The following is a 7,128-nucleotide window of genomic DNA, read 5'->3' as shown; positions in this document are numbered from 1 at the left end:
ATTTTGCATTTTTAACCGGCATCTGCAGTTCTTTATTTCTGCCATCGATAACAGACGACACCGTGGAGCTGTTGGTAGAGTTGCTAGAGGGGTTGCTAGAGTTGCTAGAGGGGTTCCATCCTGATCCCCGGGTGCTGTTTTGTGGAGTTTGCACGTTTTCCCAGTGACCCGCGTGGGTTTCCTCCGGGTGCTGCGGTTTCCTCCCACATCCCCAAGACGTGCGGCTTTGAAGGTTAATTGTAAATTGCCCTTAGAGTGTGCAGGGAGTGGACGTGGGCCAACGTGGATCTAGTGTGACACAGAAATGCTGGAGTAACTCAGCGGGTCAGGCAGCATCTCTGATCATGCCTGAGGTTGCCTGACCCGCTGAGTTACTCCAGCACTTTGTGTCCATCTTCGGTGCAGACCAGCGCCTGCAGTTACTTCCGACACGATGGTCGGCGTGGACTCGATGGGCTGAAGGGCCTGTTTCCACGTTGTATCTTTCAACCCACCAATATAAATGCAGACGTTAAAGAAATAAGGTCCGAAGAAGGGTCCCGACCCGAAACATCACCTATTCCTTCTCTCTGGGGATGATGACTGACCCGTTGAGTTACTCCAACAGTTTGTGTCTATCGTCAAAATAAATGCAACGCGGAATTCCACAATCAAACTTGATTTGGTAGGTAGGGAAATAACTGCAGATGCTGGTTCAAATTGAAGGTAGACACAAAGTGCTGGAGTAACTCAGCGGGTCAGGCAGCATCTCAGGAGAGAAGGAATGGGTGACGTTTCAGACTGAAGAAGGGTCTCGACCCGAAACGTCACCCATTCCTTCTCTTCTGAGATGCTGCCTGTCCCGCTGAGTTACTCCAGCACTTTGTGTCTACCTTCAATTTGGTAGGTAATAGGTTTTTCAATTTAAAAAAAATTGCATTTTGAATTGATTGCAATCACCATTGTCTGTTTTAAAGGCCTTCGAGTAATTTTCCTGAAGTTCCTGAATTTGAAAATTGCACCAAAAAATGATTTAAGCAAGTGCTGTTTTCACTGTACATTTCCAGTGCAGATCTGTCTGTCAGTGCGAGGGTTTTTTTTTTCATTCCTCAAAGTAGCCTTACTCAGCCAAGAAGTCCAATAACATGGAAGGCCCTTCTTTAAAACTGATTTTTTTTCCCCTAATTTGGAAATCCTCGCGACTCTGGGAAGAAAAAAAGTTCCCTTTAGAGAGAGAGAGAGAGAGAGAGAGAGAGAGCGTATGTGTTTTGCAACAAGGTTCTCAGTGACTTGCAGCACATTCTCAGAGCACGCTTCAAGCATGCAACGCCAGCGCTGGCCAAGGGGGACGTCGGAGACAGGGCTGAGACAGACCCATATTTAGTTTTTAAAAAACCTTTGGGCGACTGCAGGCCAATATCTGACAATAATCACACTTTGGCTCATCCGAAGTTGAACCAGTGATCCTCCCCGCAGATTCCATCACGACTGGCCGCACGAACCAGACATTAGGAAATTAGGTATGTAGGTTAATTGGCTGGGCAAATGTAAAAATTGTCCCTAGTGGGTGTAGGATAGTGTTAATGTGCGGGGATCGCTGGGAGGCACGGACTTGGAGGGCCGAAAAGGCCTGTTTCCGGCTGTATATATATGATATGATATGATATGATATGAAATAGAACAGTTCAGAAAATGGACACAAAATGCTGGAGTAACTCAGCTGGTCAGGCAGCATCTCTGGTTTCAGGTCGAGACCCTTCTTCAGACTGCTTTTTTGAAGTTAATGAAGTCCATTAGTTCTGCATGGGTTATGCAGAACTGATTGTGTGTGTATAATATAGATATATATATATGAAGAAGGGTCTCGACCCGAAACGTCACCCATTCCTTCTCTCCCGACCTGCTGAGTTACTCCAGCATTTTGTGAATAAATCGATTTGTACCAGCATCTGCAGTTATTTTCTTATACTATATATATATTTATATAAAAGGAATGGGTGATGTTTCGAATCGAGGCCCTATATATATATATATCATTCATTATATATATATATCACACATATATACACTCACACACACATTCACTCTCTCACTCACACACACACACATATATATATACACATATATATATATAGTGTGTGTGTGTGTATGTGAGTGAGAGAGCGAATGTGGGTGTGTAAGAGTGTGAGTGTGTATATGATTGAGTATGTATATGATATATATATATAATGAAGATGGGTCTCCACCCAAAACATCACCTGTTCCTTTTTTCCAGAGATGCTGCCTGACCCGCTGAGTTACTCTAGCATTTTGTGTCTATCTTCAGTGTAAACCAGCATCTGCAGTTCTATCCTGTACACACACACATTGTGGCCCTTTGGCCCACAATGTCCGTGCTGGACACGATTCCAAGATAAACTAATCCGGGCATCGTTCTGGTAAACCTCCTCTGCACCTTTTCCAAAGCCGCCATATCCTTCCTGTAACGGGGTGAACAGAACGGCACGCAGTACTCCAAATGCAGCCTAACCAAAGCCCTATAAAGCTGCATCGTGACTTCCTGACTCTTATACTCAATGCGCCGACAGATGAAGGCAATAGACAACAGGTGCTGGAGTAGGCCATCCGGCCCTTCGAGCCAGCACTGCCATTCAATGCGATCATGGCTGATCATTCTCTATCAGTACCCCGTTCCTGCCTTCTCCCCATACCCCTTGATTCCGCCATCATTAAGAGCTCTATCTAACTCTCTCTTGGAAGCATCCAGAGAATTGGCCTCCACTGCCTTCTGAGGCAGAGAATTCCACAGATTTACAACTCTCAGAGTGACAAGGTTTTTCCTCATCTCTGTTCTAAATGGCCTACCCCTTATTCTTAAACTGTTTCCATATGCCTTTTCCATATGCCTTCTTTACCATCCTATCTACTTGTGTTGCCACTTTTAGGGAGTTGTGGACCTCAAGACCCCTCTATACATCAAAGGTGTTAAGGGTCTTGCCATTAATTGTATATTTTCACTTGTATTTGACCCCCCCACCCCCCCCCCTCCTTGCACTCACCATATAGTTAAACCTGCTAATCTTTGACATTTCCATCCTATGGGGGGGGGGGGGGGGGGGGATGGATTCTAACTGCCTCCCCTATCTGTGCCTCTCATAATTTCATATACATGGTCTCCCTCTCAATCTCATGTGCTCCAGTGAAAACAATCCAAGTCTGTCCAACCTCTTCTCTCGTTTCCACACCTTACCCTTCCGTATCTCTGTGCCTCCCTCTCCCCTGACTCTCAGTCTGAAGAAGGGTCTGGACCCGAGACGTTCACACAGTCCTTCTCTCCAGAGATGCTGCCTGTTCCCGCTGAGTAACTCCAACATCTTGTGCCTATCTTCGGTGTAAGCCTGCCGTTCCTTCCTTACACATCCCCCCTTGTACCCAATGCCCTCCAATCCAGGCTGCACCCCACCCAAAGCAAAGAATATTTGTGGACGTCGAGATACTCGATCAAGGCCCGTGATATTGCCCCGTTTATATAAAGAGTCCGGAGATGAAAGAATATCGTCCAACATCGTTCATTGATAAACTCGGAGGGATCGCACCCAAATGTACCAACAACTCTACTTAGACAGTTGTGGAGAACCAAGTAGTACTCGGAGAGGCAGTAACGATAACACATCAATAATACTAATTGCAAATTCACTGCTACTACACACGCACACACACACAAACACACACACACACAACCTTATTTAGGTCGCTGAACACCTCCGCCCAGGCCAAGGTGATCTCCTGCTTGCTAAACACTACCACTCCCCCTCCCATTCCCACATTGACCTTTCTGTCCTGGGCCTCCTCCATTGTCAGAGTGAGGCCCAACGCAAATTTGAGAAAAACATAGATATAAAAGGTGGAGGAGGAGGCCATTTGGCCCTTCGAGCCAGCATCGCCATTCATTGTGATCGTGGCTGATCATCCACAATCAGTAACCCGTGCCTGCCTTCTCCCCATATCTCTTGATTCCACTAGCCCTGAGAGTTCTATCCAACTCTCTTTTAAATTCATCCAGTGAATTGGCCTCCGCTGCCCTCTGTGGCAGAGAATTCCACAAATTCACAACTCTCTGGGTGAAAAAAGTTTCTTCTCACTTCAGTTTTAAATGGCCTCCCCTTTATTCTTCGACTGTGTCCCCTGGTTCTGGACTTCCCCCAACATTGGGAATATTTTTCCAGTATCCAGCTTGTCTAGTCCTATTATAATTCTATTCGTCTCTATAAGATTGTCTAGTCCTTTTATAATTTTATACGTCTCTATAAGATGACAACGGTACCTCGTATTTTGCTTGGCAAGCTTACAACCCAGGATCATGGATAATGATTTCTCTAACTTCAAGTAACCCTTGCATTCCTCTCTCTCTCTCTCTCTCTCTCTCTCTCTCTCTCTCTCTCTCTCTCTCTCTCTCTCTCTCTCTCTCTCTCTCTCTCTCTCTCTCTCTCTCTCTCTCTCTCTCTCTCTCTCTCTCTCTCTCTCTCTCTCTCTCCTCTCCCTCTCTCTCTCTCTCTCTCTCTCTCTCTCTCTCTCTCCATCCTTCCCCCCAACCCAAGTCGTTGCACCAGCTTCAAAGTCGTCTTATTGAGTCTCATTGCCTGTAACTCGTTTTCACTTAGCCCACAGCTAAACCCGGCCCATCTGCAGCTCCTTCCTGCACAGGTGTTTTCAAATGCTTGCATTCAACCGCGGCACCTCTTGAAACATAGAAACATAGAAAATAGGTGCAGGAGTAGGCCATTCGGCCCTTCGAGCCTGTACGCACCGCCATTCAATATGATCATGGCTGATCATCCAACTCAGTATCCTGTACCTGCCTTCTCTCCATACCCCCTGATCCCTTTAGCCACAAGGGCCACATCTAACTCCCTCTTAAATATCGCCAATGAACTGGCCTCAACTACCTTCTGTGGCAGAGAATTCCACAGATTCACCACTCTTTGTGTGAAAAAAAAACGTTCTCATCTCGGTCCTAAAAGACTTCCCCCTTATCCTTAAACTGTGACCCCCTTGTTCTGGACTTCCCCAACATCGGGAACAATCTTCCTGCATCTAGCCTGTCCAACCCCTTAAGAATTTTGTAAGTTTCTATAAGATCCCCCCTCAATCTTCTAAATTCCAGCGAGTACAAGCCGAGTCTATCCAGTCTTTCTTCGTATGAAAGTCCTGCCATCCCAGGAATCAATCTGGCGAACCTTCTCTGTACTCTCTGAACTGATAAAATCACAGCTGAAATCCCTCAGACTGCTACAGAGGCAAGATTTAACTTCGCATTTTTCTGTTGATGTGTTATCACCGTCAGAAACCGCGTACAATAAGTTACCATTCTCCCCCCCATTTACATTTAAATTACTGTAACAGCCTGAAATGGAACCTCTGCCTCCACACACAACGGACCCGCGGTCTGGAGAAGGGTCTCGACCAGAAACGTCGCCCATTCCTTTTTTCTCTCCAGAGATGCTGCCTGACCCGCTGAGTTACTCCAGCATTTGACGTCAATAAATTTCAACTTTAGCAATTTTATTCCACAATGTGAGTCGCTCCAGCATTTTGTGTCAATCTACGATTATTTTTTCCACACAAAAAAAAGCACCTTGTTAATTACAACTGGGTTAGTAACATTAGTTTGGTTTAGGTTAGAGATACAGCGCGGAAACAGGCCCTTCGGCCCACCGGGTCCGCGCCTATCAAGCGACCCACCGCACATTAACACTGTCCTACACACACTAGGGACAATTTTCACATACGCCAAGCCAATTGACCTACATACCTGTACGTCTTTGGAATCATTAGTAGAAACATAGAAAATAGGTGCAGGAGTAGGCCATTCGGCCCTTCGAGCCAGCACCGCCATTCAATATGATCATGGCTGATCATCCAGAATCACTACCCTGCCTGCTCCCTACATCCCTTGATTCCGTTAGCCCTAAGAGTTAAATTTAACTCTCTCTTGAATACATCCAGTCAATTAGCCTCCACTGCCTTTCAGTGGCAGAGAATTCCACAGAATCACAAACTCTCTGGGTGAAAAAAAGCTTTTCCCTCATTCCCATTCGCCTTATTCTTAAACTGTGAAGAAGGGTCCTCGACCCGAAACGTCACCCATTCCTTCTCTCCTGAGATGCTGCCTGACCTGCTGAGTTACTCCAGCATTTTGTGAATAAATAAATAATTCTTAAACTGTGACCCCTGGTTCTGGACTCCCCCAACATGGGGAACATTTTTCTTGCATCTAGCCTGTCCAGCCCCCCCTCCCCCCCCCCCCCCCATCATCAGTAACATTGAGAATGGTTGTTTAAAATAATGGGTTATTATATAAATTGAAATAATAACCTAACATGGGATTAACATGCCCATGGGATTCATAGATGGTGAAACCCTTGACTCACCTTAGCGGTGCTTTGGCCGGGGGTAGTTCACTCGGAGATGGTGCACTGGCCCAGCCTGGTGTGTTTAAGTTTTATAGACCTCGTCAACTTCTGCCTCCACCCACTTGCAGAACCAAAAAAGGACCAGACCCTAGCTCTTGGTTTCACGGATTACCACGGCCATATACGGTTCCTGCGCTCAAAAGCCCTTCGCTGGATGGGCGAGAGTCGCTGGTGGATTTCACTGCATTCCAAGTACTCCCTGTACACGGGGAATATCAGCGTCCCTAACATAAACACACTGCAAAGTCGTGAACAGCTGAGAGTGTACATCTGCAGACGCTGATAGATCTCTCCCCTCCCCCTCCCACTCTCTCCACCCACCCCCACTCTCTCCCCTCTCCCTCTTCCCCCTCTCCCCCTCTCCCTATCTCTCTCTACCCCTCTCCTCCTCTCTACCTCTCCTCCCCTCTCCCTCTCCCTCTCCCCCTTCTCCCTCTCCCCCACTCTCTCCCCCTCTCCCTCTTCCTCCTCTCCCCCTCTCCCTATCTCTCTCTACCCCTCTCCTCCTCTCTACCTCTCCTCCCCTCTCCCTCTCCCTCTCCCCCCTTCTCCCTCTCCCCCACTCTCTCTCCCTCTCCCCCTCCCCCCCCCCCTCCCTCTCCCTCTCCCCCTCCCCCTCCCCTCCCCCTCTCCCCCTCTCTCTCTACCCCTCTTCTCCTTTCTACCTCTCCTCCCC

The 7,128-nt window shown here is 47.3% G+C and overlaps 1 protein-coding gene across 2 annotated transcripts in view; it reads right to left on the bottom strand.

Moving 5' to 3' along the window:
* acta2 (actin alpha 2, smooth muscle) overlaps nt 1–6,624 on the bottom strand; it is a 24,095-nt gene extending 17,471 nt beyond the window's left edge. The window contains exon 1 of one of the 2 annotated variants that reach the window (XM_078413141.1): nt 6,411–6,624. The gene's annotated coding sequence lies outside the window, so the exon portion shown is untranslated. Of the gene's footprint in view, nt 1–5,791; nt 5,833–6,410 lie in introns of those variants that run through there. The other variant, XM_078413142.1, reaches the window with a different exon arrangement.
* Between the last annotated feature and the right edge of the window lie 504 nt (nt 6,625–7,128).

The sequence above is a fragment of the Rhinoraja longicauda genome, chromosome 16 (genome assembly GCF_053455715.1).
Source record: "Rhinoraja longicauda isolate Sanriku21f chromosome 16, sRhiLon1.1, whole genome shotgun sequence".
In the NCBI taxonomy this organism is placed as follows: Eukaryota; Metazoa; Chordata; class Chondrichthyes; order Rajiformes; family Arhynchobatidae; genus Rhinoraja; species Rhinoraja longicauda.
Note: the sequence above shows the minus strand (reverse complement) of the source record. Positions and strands in the feature narration are given on the sequence as shown.